Here is a 21,682-nt window from a genome sequence, read left to right as displayed (position 1 = left end):
TTGCCATCCTGGCAGTGTCATCTGGAGCTGGATCTTTGCGAGCACAGCTACCAAGCCAGGGCTTGAGGTTATAATTTGTCCTTTATGTCCATGAGTTGCTTGTCCTCAGAGGGGATAACCTCCATTTCTGGGGAGCTCACTCCATCATATCTCTTAGAGGCAGAAGGGTATGGTGGTTAAAACTTTCTGACATGGACTGTGTGCTTTGTCCTTCAATTTATTCATATATCATGTGGAAGTAATAAGAGTACCCAAGTCAGAGTGGTAGCAAATATTTAATGAGATCATTCACATAAAGCAGAGTGCTTACTGCTCACAGAATCATTCTATGTGTGTAAAGTATAATTACTATCCATGCCCCCACAAGAGAATAATATAGTTTCAAACTCATTAACACAGCAAGGCTGCTACTGATTGTTCAAGCTCATTCCCACCCTCTCACAGAAATTCGTTATTATAGCCACACCTCACATTTTTTTTCACACCTGCTCTGCTTTAATTGCTCTGCCCCCTCTGCATGGAAAGCTGTGATACTGTAATATAATAAGAAGTGTATACTTGATCTTTGTTCCCAATTCCTGGCACAGAACTGCCAAACTCTTGGAGTTTCCTGAGTGATAGAGGAGAAAGGAACATGCTTTATTTTTCATAATATATCCCTTTCAACCATACGTGAGTTTATACTAATGGGGTGACTTGTGGAAAGCTCCAAAAGATGGAGGGATGCTTCCAGGAGAACCAGCCATGTGATTACAGGGTTGTAACTTTCAGTCCCTTCCCCAACCTCCTCAGGAAGGGGAGAGGGGCTGGAGATTTTCCATTACCGGTGGCCAATGATTTAAGCAACCATGCCTATGTAATGAATCCCCCACAAAAGCCCCAAACAACAGGGTAGAGAGAGTTTCCTGGCTAGTGAACACATTGAGGTGTTGGGAGGGTGGTGAACCCAGAGAGGGCATGGAAGCTCCATGAACCCCTTCCCACCTTGCCCTATGCTTGCTTCTCTTCCTTCTTGCTGTTCCTGAGTTGTATCCTTTTATAATAAACTGGTACACTAGTAAGTAAACTGTTTTCCCAAGTTCTATGACCTGTTCTAGCAAATGTACCAATCCAAGCAGGAGTTGTGGGAACCCCCGTTTATGGCCAGTCAGAAGTACAGGTGACAACCCAGGCCTTGCAATTGGTTTATGAAGTGGGGGACAGTCTTGTGGACTAAGCTCTTAACCTGTGTGGTCTGTCCAGTTAGTGTAGGAATTTAAATTGTAGGACACTCAACTGGTGACTGCCGAGAACTAGAGAATTGCTTGGTGTGGAAAAACCCACACATCTGATGTCAGAAATGTTGGTGTGAATATAGAAAAGAACAGTGTTGCTGTGGTTGTTGCTTAATGCCTTTACGGATTTTTATTTCTTACTACATCCTTGTAGCAACTCAAAGCCATCCCACTCAGGAAGTCTTCTCATAGATATCTCTCAGGATGAGATAAGTGTCCATTCCTTGCTATCTTGCTTTCTGCATGAAACTCAAGTCTTCTCCCACCTGGATTGTTGAGACAGAGACTACATTTTTCCATTCTGCTATCTTCCCCAGCATGACCTAACAGAAAGTTGGTGCTCAGTAAACATCGAATGAAATTGTAAATGGACAAATAAGTTTAACATATTGGGATACTTGCATTGTGTCCAGGCTTATGAGGTGTCAGCCAACATGGTATGACTTCATAGATGCAAGGAAGGTGGCCTGATGTCCTCAAGCGCCCTTCCACCAGGGGCCTCATCTCTCAGAGCTCTACTCATTCATCTATCCTTGCATAGGCACAACACTGTGCTGGATTCCTGTAGTATAAAACACAATCAGACCTGGATGCTACTCCACAACAGTCTTCCCCTGTGCTGACGGTTTTAAATCCCTATTTTGAGTTTGGACAGTGCGTGCACAGGAAGATCTTCTCTAAATGTCCTTTATGCCTTTGGAACATGAATGAAGGATCTCAGATACATTCTGGCTGGGGCACTGAGGGAGAAATAGGGAGAACCTGAGGCCTCTGGGCATTTAGAGAGGGCCAGGGAAATGGTTGTCAGGGAGGAAAGGAAAGAGCTAGAGGGGGCCAAGTCAGAATGTCTCTGCTTAAGACACATCACTGAAGGAGCTGGCCCAGGAGGAAGGCTTATTAATAATTAGTCTCAGTGGGAAAGGGATCTGAAAATAATGATGCTCTAAAAGAAAGAGTCTGTCTTGGAGCTAAATAGACCATAGTTTGAATCTCATCTCTCCACTTAGTGGCTAGAAAGACCTGGGCAAACTTCATAGTCTCTGATCTTCAATTTCCTCATCTGTGCAAATGGAGATGGCCTCATGGTGTTTGTTGTGATGTTTAAATAAAATTTAGTGGGGCACCTGGGTGGCTCAGCCGGTTAAGCGTCCAGCTTCGGCTCAGGTCATGATCTTGCGGTTCGTGAGTTCAAGCCCCGCGTTGGGCTCTGTGCTGACAGCTCAAAGCCTGGAGCCTGTTTCAGATTCTGTGTCTCCCTCTCTCTCTGACCCTCCCCTGTTCATGCTCTGTCTCTCTCTGTCTCAAAAATAAATTAACGTTAAAAAAAATTTTTTTTAATGATAAATAAATAAATAAATAAATAAATAAAATTTAGTACCAAACAGCCAGTTAGATTGCATGTGCTCAATAAATGCCACTCTTTTCTCCTCTCCTACTAAGTACAAAGCAATCTCTGTGCTTTGATGTGCTTTCAATCCACATGGCTATATATCTCTTCACATACAAATCAAGAAAGCAGGTAGGGCACCTGGGTGGCTCAGTCGGTTAAGCGTCCGACTTCGCCTCAGGTCATGATCTCACACTTGGTGAGTTCGAGCCCCACATCGAGCTCTGTGCTGACGGCTCAGACAGAGCCTGGAGCCCGCTTCAGATTCTGTGTGTCTCCCTCTATCTCTGTCCCTCCCCTGCTCACCTCTGCGTCTCTCTCTCTCTCTCTTTCAAAAATAAACTTAAAAAATTTCAAATCAGGAAAGCAGGGGCTGCAGGCAAAGCAGATGCTGTGCTGACTTCAGGCACGATGTGGCTAGGGCTGCTTGGGTCTACATCAGGTAAGACAGCCTAACCAGGATTCAGAAGAGACTTAGATGGATTCCCTCAAGATGAGCCCAGTCCCTCCTTAAGATAGAGCTGCTGGAAGTGCTATCCTTGTAGCTCCAGACACTAGGAGAGCGGACTGGCGGGGCAACACTGGCCCCCTAGCTCTAGCTCTTACCTGTTGGTAGCCAGAAGCTGGTCCCACTGCTCTCCCAGAGTCTGACTGATACTGTGGGCAGGCACATAGGGTGAGAGGTGGGGTGGGGCTGTGCTTCATTCAAACATGCAACTTCAAAGTCTCTGGGGATGTCGTCTGGCATGGACGAGAGTCAGGGGCAGCTGGAACTGTGGAATTTCCAGTTACAAAAGGTCCCATTCAGAGCTGCATGCCCTGTTGCACAACAAGGGAACAAGGAGACATTTGATGGCATTAAAAAGCCCTTGAGCTCAAAACAAAGGGACACAACTCTCTCTGCGTTGTCTTCTGAGCTTTAGACCTGGCTTGTGTGATGGGAGGTCATAAAAACAGGTGACATCTTATCTCAGTCTGCCTTGACAGAGAGCTAGCTTCTGGACATAGACCCGGAGGCAGTGCCCTCTGACGTGGGTCCCCCCAAAGGCTCTAGCATCCATTTAATCTTGGCAGTAAAGGAGCTGGGTCAAAGACCCAGTCAGCTGGTACATAAATACGAACTCTCTGAGACTCATCTCCCTCATTCTGGTAACCAATCCATTCCCCCACTGCTTCCTGCACCACTCCCATAACCATCCCTATTATACTGTCCATTTAGCCCACGAGTTCTGAAAGTGACCTGAGAGGCACAATCTCTGAAACCATGTCTAAAAACTTCCACAACAGTCCCAAATCATAGTGTCACCCTGAGCTGAAATTCATATTTAAGAGGTTACTCCAATAAGCTGTATGTGCAAGGGCATCTTATATACATAGTTTATGACTTATTCCTTATACCTGGATGAGGGAACAGAAGCTCAGAGAAGTTGTCCTCGGCCCAGTACTAGTAAGTGACAGAACTGTGGATTTTCACCCATCAGCATCATCATGACATCTGCGTCGGCCCCTCACATACAGTATTTGCCATTGTAAGAGAGTCCACCTCCCCCAGTGGTGATCATGCAATGGACAAGAGCCATGGTAGACATTGGTGGATACTGCTGGAATCTTCTGGAGTGCCTTTAAAAGAGCTTAGCACAGAGCTTTTAAAAAATTGATTCTAAAAATAATCTAATTATTTATGCTGAGTATATATGTACACTGATCAGTATCTGATTTTGCTAATTTCTCCATGCACTAGTGACTCATATCCCATTTCTAAATTAGAAATTTCATAAATCGCTGTAAGTGTGCCCCTTCAGAAGCATAATTATAAGCAGCACAATGTACATTTTAAAGTGTGAAACACTTAAGTTTCAGGAACACGGTATCCCTGTGCAGACAGAAAAGGTAATTACTTACATGCCAACTCACAACTGGGAAAATGAGGTCACCAAAGAGACTTTAACAATGGAAATCTTGTGTTTCTGGGGCACATGTTCAGTCAGAGACATGAAATTTTAAAGAATCTTCATCTGCAGGAATGATGCCAGCTCCTCTCTCCTGCACATCCTCTCTGTGGATTAATCATCGGGCCCCCGGTAACCACAATGTGACCGCTATGTGAGGCGCCTTCTTCCCTGAAACAATGAAGTTCTGTCCGTTTGTCTTTGGGAGGCATTTACAGCTCGAGGACATCGCTCTGTTTTATTTCAAGTGTTCAGTGCTGGCTTCTTGGGACATGGCTGGAAGGGGTGTTGAGCTGGATTGGGCAATAACAAATGTTCCAGTGGGACACTGAGACATTCTTACCATGGGGCACCTAGCAGGGACACATTTTGAAAGGTGAGGAAGGCAAGAGTGTGTTTCATAAAGCCCAGTGTGAACACGTTTCCCCAGTACTCTGGTGAAGCTGTGAGGGTCCTGGTCTCAAGGCCTTAGTGGGGTCTTCCTCATGAAAAGGTTATATGACAGGGAGGAACACAATTGCTAGAGCCCTGACTTTGTCTCGATAACTGGCGAGATGAAATAGTCTCTGTTCATCTGGCTGGGTAGAGCTCCGGAATGCGGTAGCTCTGCCTGAGGGGCCCCCGTGGAGTATACAGAGCAACATTGTCATTCCCAGAAGGTGGCAGCCGCCTTGCACAGTAGGCTGCCCTCCCACCCCCATGCATAAAGGCAGCAACCCAGAGTTTTTAAAATAATAAACAGCTGGCCATGGGCTCCCAACACAAACTGCAGAATACCAGTACAATTCGACTTGACTGAACAGGTTTTAGACCACAACACAGGAAACCCAGAGTCCAAAGGCTTCCCACTCTACACACTGTGCTTCGGAATCCATTAGAATGATCACCTTGAAGCTTCGTGTCTGGGAGAGAATCTCTTACATAGCAGCCAAGGAGGGGGAGATTCAAAGGTCTTGAGTTAAGCCATCTTGCTTCCCGTCTTTGGGATATGCAAATGCAAAAGCCACTGGGGTTCTGAGCGTCATGTGGACATGACTCCTTCTCCCCAGGTCTGAGTGGGTCTCTCTACTTGAGTGATTTGCAGAGCATCTGGGGAGCTCAGTCAGTTGAGTGTCTCCACTTCAGCTCAGGTCATGATCTTGTGGTTCAGTTTGTGAGTTCAAGCCCCACATCAGGCTCGCTGCTGTCAGTGCAGAGCCCACATCAGTTCCTCTGTCCCCCTCTCTCTATGCTCCTTCCTTGCTTGTGCTCTCTCAAAAATAAATAAAAACATCTTTAAAAAAGTAACTCTCCAACCTCCCTCCTCTAACTCAGAGCTGGACGCAGGGAAAGCACAGGCTGGGAGATGAGGAAGGACAAGATCTCAATCAAGTTCATAAAAAAGACCTCTTTAGCAACCCTGTTCTGAACTTCTAGAGTGATGTTGGTGCAAGAATGGCAGTAGTAACTCCTCTGCAGTCTGAAAAAAGTGGAAACAACCAAAGACTGGGAATCGGAGAAACTGGATTTTCTTTCTGGCTCTATTACCTGAAGATCATGTGACTTCGGATAGATTATTTACCTTTCCTGGGACTCAGTTTCCCCATCTACACCTATAAAATAAAGGTAATAACAAACTTGCCCTGGGGTCATGCCATAGTAGATAACTAATATCAGTTATGTAATTAACTACTGATTGAAGGCTTAATAGCTACCTCAAAGTTGCTATATTAACTGAGATGGTCTCTGACACTTGTCTCATAAATGATAAACATGTGCAACTTAGAAAGTCTGATAAGGAAGCCTACCTCTCCAAGAAGCCTGGAGAAAGCCTCTCAAGATGTGGGGATTCACAAAATGTGGGCTGCAGAACACTGATTCTGTGACATATTAACAGGTATTCTGTGCAGGGAAATGTTCATGGGGAAATAGGAAATTCTGAGTTAAACAAATGTAAATAGGTTTGTGTGCTGTAGATTTTTCTAGGGTGTGTTGTAAATTTGTGAGAGACATCCAAGGCCACTTTTTCCAAGTTCACCTAGTCATTGAGCGCCTGTCCACGTGGTTCTCCAGAATCTTGTCTTCTTGAGTGATATACTGAAGACCAAAGTCAGGAAAATAACTGCTTTAGACATATCCTTGCGCAGGAGTTTCCATGGAGCCCCTCCTAGGCAATAAACCTTTTGGTTTCAGTGGCTGAATATGTATTTATTTCCTTGCCAAGTATTTCACAAGACTGTGCCCACTTCAGGTTATTTCAGGCTATCAGCATGCTTTCATAATAAATTGTTTTCATCTGCAAAGTGGAAATAAATATTGGTAAAGAGAACGGAGCAGCCAGCAATTTGAGTTCCTATCTCACCAGTATCTAGATACTTCCTGGTGATGGCATATGAGCTGCACCCTTTAAACCCTGAGCAGGAGCCACATCCACAGAGGTTAAAGTGAAGGAGCTGGGTGACAGAAACAGCCCCACAACTTCCAGACTGAAGGAATGAGGTAAAGGAACCCTATTGTCTCCTAAGGGTCTGAGATACTCAAGAAGCCACCAAAGGCCCCTGCAGGAATCATGAGTATGTGCCATAGAAGAGCCTAGAAAACAAAGGACTAGCTTCTCCAAAATAACCCATATGCCTAGGTCAATCCAGTGATATCAAGACCCAGGAGCTGGTGACAGATCTCCATTCATGGTTATCTTCGTGTGTATGAATAGAAACAATTAGCCCACGACAGAGTTTTGGAGCCCCTCAACGGAAACCAGATGATATCTGGCATTGGTGTTTTCTCACCATCTTAGAAAAAAAGCTTCCCTTTTGGGGAGATGAACTTGATAGTCTGGGGGTTGGGGAATATCAGAAAACTGGTCTACCACCTCAAAGAGGGGAGCTGTTTTTCCAGGTTGCTGGGACAACTCAGTGACAAGCTTAAGGAAGCCCCTTTGTGAGGAGCTTGAGGCACAAGTCCTGCCTGGGATCAGCAATTCCGAGCCTGTCTCCAGGGTCCTGTCACTCCACAGTTAACACTCCTGAATTTACAGTCTCCGCAGTCATCTTCAAACTTGCCTGGATGAGAAGGGGGGGAAAAAAGAAAAAAAGGCAAAAATATTCAGAGAAAATACATTTATTCATTAGTGATTGCTAAAAAGCTTCAAAATGCTGAGTTTAAAAAATATATTTTGTGTATTCATTGATGTATTCACTCAGAACCAATCAAGACTCGCCTGTGTTAGAGATTGGTGATCAAAGAATGAATGACGCTAGTTGATGCCCTTGAGGAGTCCACAGTCAGTCGGGGGAGGGGAAAAACTCCGTCTCACAGCCCACAACGTGGAATATTCCATAGAAGACACAGGGAACTGTAGGAGAACTGAGGTAAGGTTCTGAATCAAGCCGAAGGGAGGCTCTGCTATAACACATCCTCGGCTAAGGTGGAACATGACAGCAGTTGGTCAACCAAAGAAAGGGGCTGAAGAGAGAAGGTTTCCAGACCAAGGAAGCAGATAGAAGGGATGTCCTTGTCCCAGTTTTTCCTATTCCCTGCATCTGCTTTCTGTTGCTGCTATAACAAGCTACCACAAGTGTAGTAGCTTACAACAATACAGACTTATGACTATAGAGTTCTAGAGATCAAGAGTCTGAAATGGGTCCCAAGGAGCTGCAGTCAAGGTGCCCGCAGGGAGGCTCTAGGGGAGAATTCATTTCCTTAGCTCTTCAAGATTCTAGAGGATGCCCACATTCCTTGGCAGGTGACTCCCAGCCAGCAATTACATCACCCTGACCTTTACTTCCATGTTCACTTCTCTTCAAACTCTCACTCGCCTGCCTCCCTCTTCCCCTTATAAGGACTCTTTGATTGCACTGGGCAACATGGATAATCCAAGATAATCTCCCCACCTCAAGATCCCTAACTTTATTCTATATTCACTCATATCTACAGAGACGCTTTTACCATGTAAGGTAGCATATTCACAAGTTCTGGGATTAGAACATGGACATTTTTGGGAGGGCCACCATTCTGACTACCATACCATTTATGGCACTAAGTTTCTCCACTCATAAAATGGGTTGGATCTCATGGCCTCTAAGAACCTGTCCAGTTCTGTCTACCAGTGGGTAGCAGATAGTTATCCAAAGATTAGAGCCTGGCAGACCATATCAGGAGACTGATATGACTTTCCACTCTAGGTGCCTAAACGATTGAAACAGCTTTAGATTCCTGGTCTTTGGTATGAGACAAAAGCCCGAGAGTATCTCCACTACACATGCTCTGCGAATGGTTCTGCAGTCACCTGATAGAGACATCAGGAGATTGACCCATCCATACCTGGAACAAAGGGAAGGAAAAATAAGATTCTCTTCCTTTACTAGAAGGAAAACCTTGTTCTAAAAGTCCTCAGGTCTCTAGGATAAAGGACCTTTTATAAATTTTTTTAAAACATTTTTTATGTTTATTTTATTTTTGAGAGAGAGAGAGAGAGAACACAAGGGGGAGGGGCAGAGAGAGAAAGGGAGACACAGAATCCAAAGCAGGCCCCAGGCTCTGAGCTGTCAGCACAGAGCCCGATGCAGGGTTCAAACTCACGGACTGTGAGATCATGACCTGAGCTGAAGTCGGCGCTCAACCCACTGAGTCACCCAGGTGCCCCAAAGGACCCTTTTTTTTTTAAATCACAAACTAATTCATTTTTAACTGCTTCTTTACCGAATTCATTGAAGAGTTAATTAAAACCCTGCACAAATCATCATAGCAAACATGAGAATAAAGTAACGCTTGAAGTGCAGAATGAGACTGAGTGAGCAATCATTTTCACTGGAAGGATGCCTAATCTCCAGCGGTCATGGAGGAGAATTAAATGAGAGAGGGAATAGCATGGCCTGGTGGGGGGAACAGAAATAAAAAAACCTTAAAATGAGAGTCCAAAACTGGGTACAAGATTTCACTTGGCTGCTACATTATAGGTCACTGTAAACAAGTCCCTCTCTTTTCATGTTCTTGGTTCTTCTTCCTCAAGAAAAAAAGACAAGTGTTGGGGCTGGGGCTCTCTGAACTCAGCATTCCAGAACCAGGGGCAGGGAGTGGACGATATGTCTCCTAACAGTGATTTTTGGATACATTTTTCTTTCTGTTTCTGTAGGTCAGAAGAAAACCAGTGATGTGAACTATCCAGCGAACTCCTGAGAAATAGTGTCTCTATCCACAAGGTAGAAGATGTTATCAGTATAGAACTTTCCACCTTTACTGACATTTCTTATCTTCTGTCATCTGCACAGTGACTGTGAAAAATGCTCTCCGTTGGGTGTTTCTGATTCATTTTTGTGATGGTTCCATGATGTCTGAAGAAGTTAAAGTTTAAACTCTTTCCCTTCCCTGTTGGCCTTTACAGCTCTGTGGATTCTGCTCATAACTGGGCTGACTCCTAAGTCCTGAGCCTTCTAGAAAGGCAGATGGCTTGACCAGAGTAAGTGGCTGTATTTGCTGAGGAGGAAAGCTCCACCAGCTTTTAAATGGTTCTCTTATGCAGCAGCAATAAATGTGAGCCAGTCTGTCAATGCCTCCATTTTCAGCTGGTGTTTGAAGATCTCTATCTAGGAATAAACTTCCTCAAAGATAAAACAACAGGCTTGAGCGTTGGAGACAATAGTAATATTGTCTTGGGAGGTGGAGACACTGGTCCTAAAGGCACTTAGAGAACACAGTGTACTCTTCTCGTTGATCCCGACAATTTATGTATTGTTCAGGAACTAGCCCCGAGCAAAGTCAGAGGAGAGTCAGTTTTGGGGGTCCTTTAAAACTCGGAAGTCAGCCTGCAGTCTCCAGGGAATAACGAGAATTTTTTTTTTAACGTGATGTGTTGTGACTGCCACAGCAGCCAGGATTCAGGGTGTTTCCCTACTCTCAGTCCCAGCTTCAAAGTCATCTGGAGGGCATGCAGGTTTGCATGTGTGCGGGTGCCATCCCGTAGTGGCTCACATGTGTCTGTGCCGCTGTGTGTTGGGGGGGATACTTGGCTGTAAATATGGATGGGGGAGTGTCGAGTTTGGGTGCAGAAGAGGTGAATGTCAGCCCTTGGGGGGGCACTAGGATGCACACTCATGCACGGGTGTGAGTGTGCAGGTGCATATGTACACATTCAGCCGCGTCAAATGTGTTTTTGTGGGTGGTAAAATGGAGTTTTATAGAAATGCATGACTGTGGACAGCCCACAGAATTATCGGTCTTCGCATTCAATTCAGTGAAGATGCTGCTGGTCCAGCCCAAATCCCGGTGGCTCTCAGACTCATCCATTCATCACAGAGGTTTTCCTGAATGCCTACTATACGTGAAGTCCTGTGTCAGAGACTGTACAAAAGGTAGAAAAATAGACATGAGGTTTATGCCCTCAAAAATGTCACCATATAGTGTGAAAAATGAGAGGTATATACTTGAAAGGGAGAACACTCTCAGGCAGAAAGGAGCCTGATTGCGGAGCCCAGATACCTGTATGTTACCTCTCCTGAGGATGTCTTTAACTACAAAATTTATACAGGCAACAAAAGGAATGTTTTCAACACATTGAGTGAATTTTCTGAAGTGTAACTGATGTTCTTTTTAATGTAGAGTTATTTAGATTTTGTCCTGTAAGACAAACTATAAATAATTTATTTACTAGTTGTAAGTGTGAGATTGGCTTTTATTTTTTTCTCAAAGAAACTGACAAGTATGTTGTAAGGTTTAAATAAATGAGGAGATGATGATGATGATGATTTTAGCACAAGAAGATTAATGATAGATATTTATTAAGTCCTTAAATATGCCAGGCATTGGATTAAGTGGTTTACTTAGATTCACATGATGAGTTTAGATTGCATCCATGTGCCCTGGGAAACTCTGAAGACAGACTTGATGGAGGTCTGAAAGGAGACCCAGAGGAGAACTGGCAGAGAAAGTGGAGGGCGTGATGACCTGGCCCTTTCCTACAGGACCTTTGAGCTCTCTGGGGCTTCTTAGCTTTGCTCTGGGCCCCACCGCTAAGTTCTCTCCAAGACTGGAGAGGAGGTCGCTCCTCAGGGATTGGTGGTCACTCTTGTGGCCAAGATAGTGATTCAGTGCTCAGTCCATTCTACGTCCAGCCATTCTACCCCTGATCACAGGTTTAGAAAACTGCCCTGGAATAAAAACCCCACTATGTCCTCTATATGCTTCCACAGGGGCTAGATTTCAAGGTAAGCATAGATTTTAAGTTGCCCACAGCATCTCTGTCAGTATCCACTCAAATAAACATATCTCTTCAAATCAATAGTTCTCTGCAGCTTATGTGTAGCACTTTCACATCCGTAGCTTGATGAATCTAAGCCATTACCCTTGGGGGTAAGAATAGTCTACCTAAGACTATTCTGGGGGCAGATCACCCCATGGGAAAAGAGTAAAATTAGTTACTATTATCAAAACACCACATATTAGAAGTCATCTACTCAACAGAACTCTCCAATAGCCAATATGCATTAACACACTGTACCTTCTACTTCACAGAAACACCCAATCATTTGATGGTGTAACATGTAGCCCCTGGAGAAGACCATTGTTTTGAATAGGCTCGTTCAGGTGGAGAGTAGCTAGGTGATGACTATGGATTCTTGCACCAAGAACCAAGGCCATAGGAAGACCTATTCTAATATTTAGTCAAGGGAGGGATCATTAAGAACTCAGCTGTAATAACAGTAATCTTTTCTTACTTTTATTAAGAGATTTGCATATTGTTAGTGTTCTGAAATTACTACACTTTTTTTATATCGCTTCTGGTTAAAACGAGTCCAAAAGAATTTGTTGTTGTTGCTAACAATTCAAGTTTTTCCCGCATTCCAGGGACATGTTCTGAGTATGAGTGGAAATGCTCATTAACCTAGACTTTTGACCTAGAAAGCAATCTAAGGTAAATGCAGAATGCCCCAGGTATACTGAGCTGCATATATGATGTTGTCTACTGTGCTGTGTGGGCCTCTGAACCAAAGTTATTGCCAGCTGATTGTGTGGTTGAAGCTAGTTAACTGAGATTATACCATGCAAATAAAGTGCATCAAGCTGATTTTCATTTCTTCGACTATCTAAATTCTTCTAAAAAATGTAACCCTGGCTGATTTCTTAGGAAATGTCATGTAGGAAAATATAATTTATAACCCCTTTTCATTTCCACCCACCAAATATTTATAAATTTCCCTTCCCCCGGGGGTCATAGCTAGGCCCATTTCTGCTTTGCAATTTTCTTGCTATCTTTCTGCCACAAGACAATTCTCAGCTTGTCTAATGTTTTGGCCAACCAGGGCCAGGGCTACCCTCAGCTTCAAAACCCAAAATGCTTGAGGAGTTTATCCTTGGTTTCCTCTGCAGTGGAAGACCAGTAGATTTCCTTGAGAAAGAGAGTGGCACGGAGAAGGAGATATTTAGCTCTGCTACTCTATGTTGCTGGGTGTGGGAAGAGAATGTTATGTATAGAAAAGACCCCTCAACAGTAAGTATGTGGGAGGGAGACTGGTATGTTGAGTCTTTTGGTTAGGAATCAAGAGACGAAGAAAATCTGATCTAATAATTTCTCTGCAACTGAATCACTGGTTACTTTGGCCACGTGATAATCTCTCTCTGGGCGTCTAATTTTTCCTCTATAAAATACAACTTTCTAAATATCCATCCAGGTTTGGCACACTATGGTATTTTCATTATAGTCCCGATTTGTGCCGTATGATAAAATGACTTTCCTGTCTCCTGGTTTCTTCACCTGCCTAGTGTCAAAGAAGAGACAAGGTGGGGCACCTAGATGGCTCAGTCAGTTGACTGTCTGACTTAGTTTCAGCTCAGGTCATGATCTCACAGTTTGTGGGATCGAGCCCTGCATGGAGCTCTGTGCTAACATTGCAGAGCCTGTTTGGGATTCTCTCTCCCTCTCTCTCTGCCCCTCTCTGCTCACATTCATTCACTCTGTCTCTCTCACAAAACAAATAAATGAACATTAAAAAAATTAAAAAGAAGAGACAAGACAATGTGGGAAGCCCCAGAAAGCTTGTAGGAACTCTTCACTGAAGAATAAGTAACATCCAAGGGATACAGTCAATATTATTGTAATAGCCCTTGTGTGATGACACGTGGCAACTACATTTACCATGGTATTTTGTAATGTGCATAATTGTCAAGTCACTATGTTGCACACCCAAAACATATAACATTATATATAGATTATACTTCAATTAAAATTTTTAAAACTTTTAAAAAATAAAATAAAATCTCATCAAATGTAGTTTCATGGAAGATACATGACCAGGACTTTGTTTTAGCATTGCAGATCCAGTGCTATAAAAAGGGGGTAGGGGAAGCAAGGGAGAGGAGTAGGAGAAGGGGGAGGATGAGGAGGAGGAGAGGAAGAGGAACACTCAATGCAAACAGAAATGTGCATCCTAGGATTTTTCATGTTAAAGGGGATAAGAGAATCTGGCCAAAGTGGGAAGAGAAGTCACCAAGTCCATGGTCAAGAGGATAACACTGAAGCAGTTATAATCACAACCACTTTCTCCTCCAGCCCCTCCCAAATCAGTCATTAAACCAAAGCAATACACATACAACTTTCAAAACTTAGGCATCATAAATGATGCCCACAACTTAAAAGGATACATCATCCATTTGGGACATTAGAAAATATGAAGATAAATCTTATTTTGTAAGATTTTATTCCATTCGAGATATTAGAAAATATGAAGATAAATTTTCTCCTTATTTTGTAAGGTTTTAAATATCCTTAAGGGAAAAGCTCTTGTTTGCCCTAGTGATGCACTGCTGGAACGTAGTCAGGGCTCAGAAATGAGGAAGGATGCCTCCATCTCATTCAATGATTTACAAGGCTGACTTGAACATTTCCAAATGAGATTTTTTTTAATGAAATTTTGCCAGCTTCTTTTTTTTCATCTCCCTCTTGGTAGCAACTGAGATTCTGAATTCAGTGAATATATGTTAGACACTGTTTACTTGAACTTTCTAAAGCAAACTGTTCATCTTGGGTGTAACAGAAATGCTCTCTTTTTATATTACTGTTCCCATGCCTCTCTGCAGAGACTCGCCAACACAAACACCTACTTACAGGGCTGCGCTTTACCACTGTAAGCTCTTTGGCGACTCCGCCATTGGATTTCAGTCGATAAATTTGCATTTAGCGCTTAATTTGTTCAGTATGCCTTACTAATTTGGCAATATTTACTTTGGCTCGGAAAGCATAAGGCAGCTAAGTTCTATGGTTTTGTTTGGTGGGTTTTTTTTTCATTTTCATAAAAGGATTTGAGATATGAAAAAAGTTACAATGTCATGGACAGGACCGGTTTCCTGTTTATGAGTCACCATAAATATGAAAGGTGCTGGGTGACATTTCTCAGCCGAGAGAGTCCATACAACCCTGTGTGGAGAGCAAATCCTCAAGCAGGGTGGTCTTGAGGTGACGTGCTGACCTTGTATAATGTCAAGAGGAATTATTGTTAAAGTACAGTAGCCAGATCTCTCTCTCTCTCTCTCTCTCTCTCTCTCTCTCACACACACACACACAACTAATGGTTTTTCTCACTCTCACTACTCTAGGGATGAGAGTTTTGTTAGTTTTTATTAGTTTTATTAGTTTTATTTTTATTTGTTTTATTTATTACTAGCAAAGATATTACTCTTTGTTTGCTCAAAATCAACACTGACTTTCAGGAAGAAGTGACAGGAAATGCATTCATGTCTGTCACTTTTTTGTTTGTCTGTGTGTCATTTCACAAGTCTCCTCCACAGAAACAAATCCTCCTCCATAGCACTACACCCAGAAAATTCTCCTACTAGGTATGGAGTGTACCCTGTGCCTCTCCTATTTCCTCAAAGGAATGCTGCAGCTCACAGAGCCTTGCAAAGGCCATGAGGTCTCTGTATTAATCTCTGAGAACACAGTAGTTGCCAGACTCTGAACTTCCTAAGACTTGTGTGTTCAGGGAAGAGTGGCCCCGACAGAAGGGGGTTGCACACTATTTGCTGGAACACAGAGGGCAAAAAGAATGCTCCCTAGAGAGGAGGCTGTTCTCACTCAATGACAAGTAGTTTCAATGCCTGACATTTTGTGAAAGCCTCGGTAGAATGGGGCTTATAGCATCAGACTACATTCATCCATCTCAGCTCTGGTCTCTTCCAATTTCCAGCCCACAACACTCAGAATTCAGTCTGCGATATTAAGACTGCACTTTTTACAAAAGGAATCAACTTGAGCCATGAACAGCAGTGCAATCGAGGCTGTGATTTCTCCTCATGCAGGAAAAATACTGCCCATGAAATTCTGAAGACCCTTTCCAGATCAGTGAACTCCTACCCACTTCCTGAATATGCCATGGTTTTGATTTTAGCCCAGCTCCATACATTTGCCAAGCTATTCCCTCTGCCCAGAATGCCCCCCTCTAGCTTTCCTTCCCTAGTAAACTCGCCTACCCCCTCTAGTAGCCAGTTCCAATGTAACCAACCACTTTAGTGACGCTTTTGCCCACTTGCCAGGGAGAAAGTCTTTTCCTCTCTGCTTCTTTTGATCTTTGTACTCTTCATTTGTTCCTTTCTCAGGCATGCTATATTCCATTTATTCAAATAGTACGCTTTTAAATGCCAAACACCATGCAGGCTATTTATCCTAGAAAATTGCAGTTTATCTGTGAAAATTGTCTCTAACAAAATGGCAGGTCTTATGACATCAGGAGCTTTTTCATTTGTATCTTAAAATTTCAAGGGCCCAAGGCTAGGTGCATGGTTTCCTGGCTCAGAAATATTTATAGGGGCAATATTGTGGGTGGCTCAGTTGATTGGGCTTCTGACTGATCATAAGGTCATCATGATCTCATGGCTCAATTGGTGAGTTCAAGCCCCACATTGGGCTCACTGCTATCAGCGCAGAGCCCACTTCAGATCCTCTGTCCCCCATCTGCCCCCTCCTACTTATGCTCTCCCCAAACTAAATATTTTTTAAAAACTTAAAAAAAAGAAATTAGGGGCACCTGCGTGGCTCAGTCAGTTAAGCCTCCTACTCTTGATTTTGGCTCAAGTCATGATCTCACGGATCATGGGATTGAGCCCCACATCTGGCTCTGCGCTGGCAGCACAGAGCCTGCTTGGTATTCTCTGTCTGCCTCTCTCTCTGCCCTCCCCCGCTGATGCTAAAACTATCTTTCTATCAAAATAAATAAATAAATAAAAAAGATTTTTGAAAAAAAGAAATTATATTTATAATAGACAAATTCATGTCCTGCTCTCTGCAGATTCAACCTAAATGAATCATTATCTGATCATTGTGTACCTATCTACCAGATAACAAACCATATTTATTAAGCCAAAGTAGTTACACTTCCAAGTAATAGACTTGAATGCAGGAAGCACTGGATTGTTCATACCTGGAAAAAGTTGTCTTAATTTCGTTGTCGATAAAATAGAGAGTAAAATGCTTATGCTGTTAACGTGGGAATTAAATAATGTGTAAAATATATTTTGCTCTTACACCAATGTTCTGAGTGGTAGCCATCAGTCTTAATCTCCAATATGTTTAGCAATCATGTCAAAAATAACATTACAAACTTTCAGAACAACACATAGTGAACAATTTAGAGACCCTATTAGGGCTAGACTGAGTGGCTCAAATACAATAAAGCGATGTCCATCTTGTTTGTTCAACAAAAACTACTCTAGGGTGAGCTCAAAGAATCAAGAGGATACCATTATCATTCCATTACTTAGATACAACATTTCTCACAGATATAAGATTAAAAAATGACCAAGATACCCAAAAGAAGTTCTGGGGCATGTAACTAATCAACTCTAACTCACTCACATCAATAACAAGCACATGTGAAATGGTCAAGCCCTTACAGTCTTGCAGCCACTGTTTCTGGATAGCTTCAAGGACTGGACATCTTCCCCAAGGGCACAGACTGGCATCTTGGCAGTAGAAGTGAGATTTACATGAGGACAATGGGCATAAATAGAACTGTCCTAGGCAAACTGGGACATATGGCTGCCTCCTTATATATTAATTTAAAGAATACAGGTGTTATTAAAGAAAGGTTTTAAGTATGGAGGTGAATGATGTGATTTATGCCTCTAGGAGATCACCACTCTGACTGCTGCTGCTGTGTGGAGAATGCATTGGAGGTCAGTAGGATGCAGAAAAGGCACCAGGGAAGCTATTTCAGTGGACCAGGTAAGAGATGGTATTATTGTAGACCACCATGACTGTGTCAGTTGAGAGATTCCATAGATCAGTAGGGAAAATGGAGATATAAACTTGACACTTTAAGTATAATTTAATGAAAGCTTTGCCTTTTATTAAAGGCCTTATTAGACACTTAATAAGTGTTTATCCATTCATCCATTTCTATATTCAACAAATAGCTGAGCAGTACTATCGACCAGGAACTGTTCTGAATACTAAAATACATATCCCTCCCCAACCTTTACATCCAAGCATGGGTAGCATCATGTAACCTTGAGAAGAAGGAAGATAGAACTAAAGATTTACATATGTACATGCACCTGCACATATGTATAAAGAGATAAATAACACTATAAGAGCTTGTTATGGAAAGATTTAATGAATGAAATGTTAACCACGATAACTTAAAGGTAAGATAAGGCTGTCTTGGAGGTCAGGCATTACACAGAGATAACTGAAGAGTATCTTAAAGGAAGTGTTAGAATTTTTGAAGCAGAGGATAGATTTGGAGAGGCAGCAAGCTTTCCATGCCAATAGGAAAGTATCAGCAAACCAAAGATGCTTGGGCAACTTCTTGTGTCTGCAGAATAGAAAGGAGTTTACTCCCACTAAGTCCTTAGAGACTGAGTCAGAAAAAAATTAATAGAGGAAAAAACAATATGTTAGTACCTCTTATGGATAATGAGGTCTTAAATGACACTGCTTTCCTAAGTCTTAAATTTCACTAATTACACTACTTTCACTAATGTCAAGATACTGACATAAACATCGATCTGGATGCATCCAAACCTATGCAATTAGTAAAGTTATAATCTGGAAAGCATGATTAGTAACTTTGATTAAATAGAGATATATGAAATACTGAACATGCCATATAATATTTTTTTTCAACCACACTTATCTAAGATAGTGCCCCAAAGCCCAGCACCTAGTATACATATAACTTCTCCCAGTTAGTTATTCATCAAACACTGAACTAGGTACCGCCTTAAAAGTTTTTAAAGATGTTACTAAGGCCCTAAGTCATTTGACCTTAAGATAAGGAAATTATCCAGTTGAGTTCAACCTAATTTCATGAGCCCTTTAAATCTGGTTCTAAAGGTTAGAGACAGAGTGCATCAGAGATTCAAAACATGAGGAAGATTTGATCCAAGAGAAAATTTCTGTTGCTAGCTTTTGAAGATGGAGTGAGTAATGAAGCTTGGAATATAGGTGGCCTCTAAAAACTGACAGCAGTCTCCTGGCTGATAACCAGCAAAGAAATAGAACCTCAGTCCTACACCACAAGGAACTGGCTTCCACCCACAACAGGAATGAGGTCAGAAGCAGATTCTTCCCCAGGGCCTCCAGATGCAAATTTGGCCAAGCAGACATGTGATTTCAGCATTGTGGGAACCTGAGCAAACAACCCAGCCACGTTTCTGCGACTTCTCACCTACAGAACCCTGAGCTAAAAAAAATGGTATCTCACTTAGCATAACACTCTCCAGTGCTAAGTGAAATAAGTCATACAGAGAAGGACAGATTCCATATATTTTCACTCCTATGTGGATCCTGAGAAACGTAACAGAAAACCATGGGGGAGGGGAAGGAAAAAAAATGGTTAGAGAGGGAGGGAGCCAAAACATAAGAGACTCCTAAAAACTGAGAACAAACTGAGGGTTTATAGGGGGTGGGAGGGAGGGGTGTGTGCGTGATGGGTATTGAGGAGGGCACCTGTTGGGATGAGCACTGGGGGTTGTATGGAAACAAATTTGACAATAAATTTCATATTAAAAAAATGGTATCATTTTAAGTCTCTAAATTTGTGATGATTTGTTATACTGTAATAGAATACTAATACAGTATCAGTCCGTAATGAAATCCTAACAGATATCAAATAATTTATAAAACACAGGCCACTATCTCTGACTAAAATTCAATAAAATTAGAAATGATAAAATGTACCCCCCCAGAGTCCCAAAGTTTGGAATTAAAGAAAGCAATTCTAAACAGTCCCTGATTGAAAGGACAAATCATATGAGGAATTACAGATATTAAGAAATAAAGAATAAATAAGACTGTGTCCATGGATGAGGAAACTCAATAAAATATGTCAATTCTCTATAAATCTACTGATTCAATACAATTCCCTTAAAACCTCCAATAAGAATTTTGTGAAGAAAGTGAATTGACCCTATTTATTCATAGTGAAAAAGTACTTTTCAGGTTTCCAGGATTCAAAACTAAGTTGCAAAAGAAAACACTCTCATGCACATAAATTGGTGAACATGTGTTAGAACATCAAAAGACAAATGAAAAGTGAGAAAAATTATTAAAACACATATGATTAAGGACTGTTAGCATACAGAGAACTGTAATAAAAAGAAAGTAAAAAATAAAATAAAATTAAGCAAGACTTGTGAGTAGAAAGTTTATAGGGAAAGAAATTCAAATGACAAACTTGTGAAAAACGTTTAACTTCGTTTAGAAGTGATAGATGCAAATCAAAAATTGCAAGACAGGGGCACCTGGGTGGCTCAGTCGGTTAAGCGTCCGACTTCAGCTCAGGTCATGATCTTACGGTTCGTGAGTTCGAGCCCCGCCTCGGGCTCTGTGCTGACAGCTCAGAGCCCGGAGCCTGCTTCGGATTCTGTGTCTCCCTCTCTCTCTGCACCTCCCCTGTTCATGCTCTGTCTCTCTCTGTCTCTCTCTGTCTCAAAAATTAAAAAAATAAATAAATTAAAAATAAATTTAAAAAACAAAGGTTCTTCTTTAAAAAAAAAAAAATTGCAAGACATCCTATCAATTAATCCCACACTAAAAAGTTGCAAAATACCTAACGTGGCAAATGTATGGAGAAATATATTCTCCTAAGAGTTGCTGATGAGCAATTTTAATAAAAGTTATCATTTAAAATGTAATAACCTTTAACACCAATACACCTTCTAGAAATGTATGTTATTTAATACATGATGAGAAATTCTCCCTTAATATTACTCTAATTATCTACATTTTCTTAGTATTTTTGCCTGCTTATTCTTTTAGGTAATTCTTTAAATATTATCTCCGAACAACAGGAGACATTTATTTAGGTTTATTTATTTCATTATCATATATTTAAATTCTTAAATTCACATATTAAATTTTATTATAATTTTGATTAATAATAAAAAATTAAACCAATGTATTTGTCCCTGACTATAGATTTTGGTAATACAATTCTAAAGTTCTTTATTTTCCAATATTATTTTGGAATAAATTATTATCTAATACATATTTTACTTTTACTTTAATGGAAAAGAAGTTCTTTTCAATTATAGAATTATAGAAAAAAATAATTAGTTTTATTGCACTATCTGAGAATTAGTCCTATAACATTTCTTTTGTATGTTTTGGAATTTATTGTGATTTTCTTATGATCAAGTGTGTGATTACCTACATGTCCACTAGGAACTCTGATTCTTCCTTGTATGTCTAATAGATTTTCCTTTATATATCCAATATTATGATATTCGATAAATAAAGATTAACAACTGTTACTATGTATATTGTGGATATTGGCTCTAGCTTTTCTTAAGAATCATATTGTATTAGTCATGTTTTGTAAACTTTCTGTATATTATGATGTTATAACATCTTAAAAACAAATCTTTGGTGGAAAAGACTGCCCCTTGCAGGGGCTAACCAATTTTTTTTTTAATGTCTGTTTACTTTTGAGAGAGAAAGAGACCGAAAGAAAACAGAGTGTGAGTAGGGAGGGGCAGAGAGAGGGAGACACAGAATCTGAAGCAGGCTCCAGGCTCCGAGCTGTCAGCACAGAGCCCAACGTGGAGCTCAAACTCAGGAGCCACAGATCATGACCTGAGCCGAAGTTGAATGCTCAACCGAC

At 41.5% G+C, this 21,682-nt stretch overlaps 1 long non-coding RNA gene across 1 annotated transcript in view; it reads right to left on the bottom strand.

Annotated features, from left to right (window-relative positions):
* Nucleotides 1-269: 269 nt before the first annotated feature.
* Nucleotides 270-21,682, bottom strand: part of LOC113604957 (uncharacterized) — a 60,420-nt gene continuing 39,007 nt past the window's right edge. The window contains exons 2-4 of the long non-coding RNA XR_003427010.2: nucleotides 4,060-7,651; nucleotides 3,268-3,480; nucleotides 270-1,836 (exon numbers count right to left, since the gene is read on the bottom strand). This is a non-coding gene — a long non-coding RNA (uncharacterized LOC113604957). The remainder of the gene's footprint in view (nucleotides 1,837-3,267; nucleotides 3,481-4,059; nucleotides 7,652-21,682) is intronic.

Source organism: Acinonyx jubatus, chromosome A3 (genome assembly GCF_027475565.1).
Source record: "Acinonyx jubatus isolate Ajub_Pintada_27869175 chromosome A3, VMU_Ajub_asm_v1.0, whole genome shotgun sequence".
NCBI lineage: Eukaryota > Metazoa > Chordata > Mammalia > Carnivora > Felidae > Acinonyx > Acinonyx jubatus.
The sequence above is the reverse complement of the archived record's forward strand: the minus strand, read 5'-3'. Positions and strand labels throughout refer to the sequence as shown.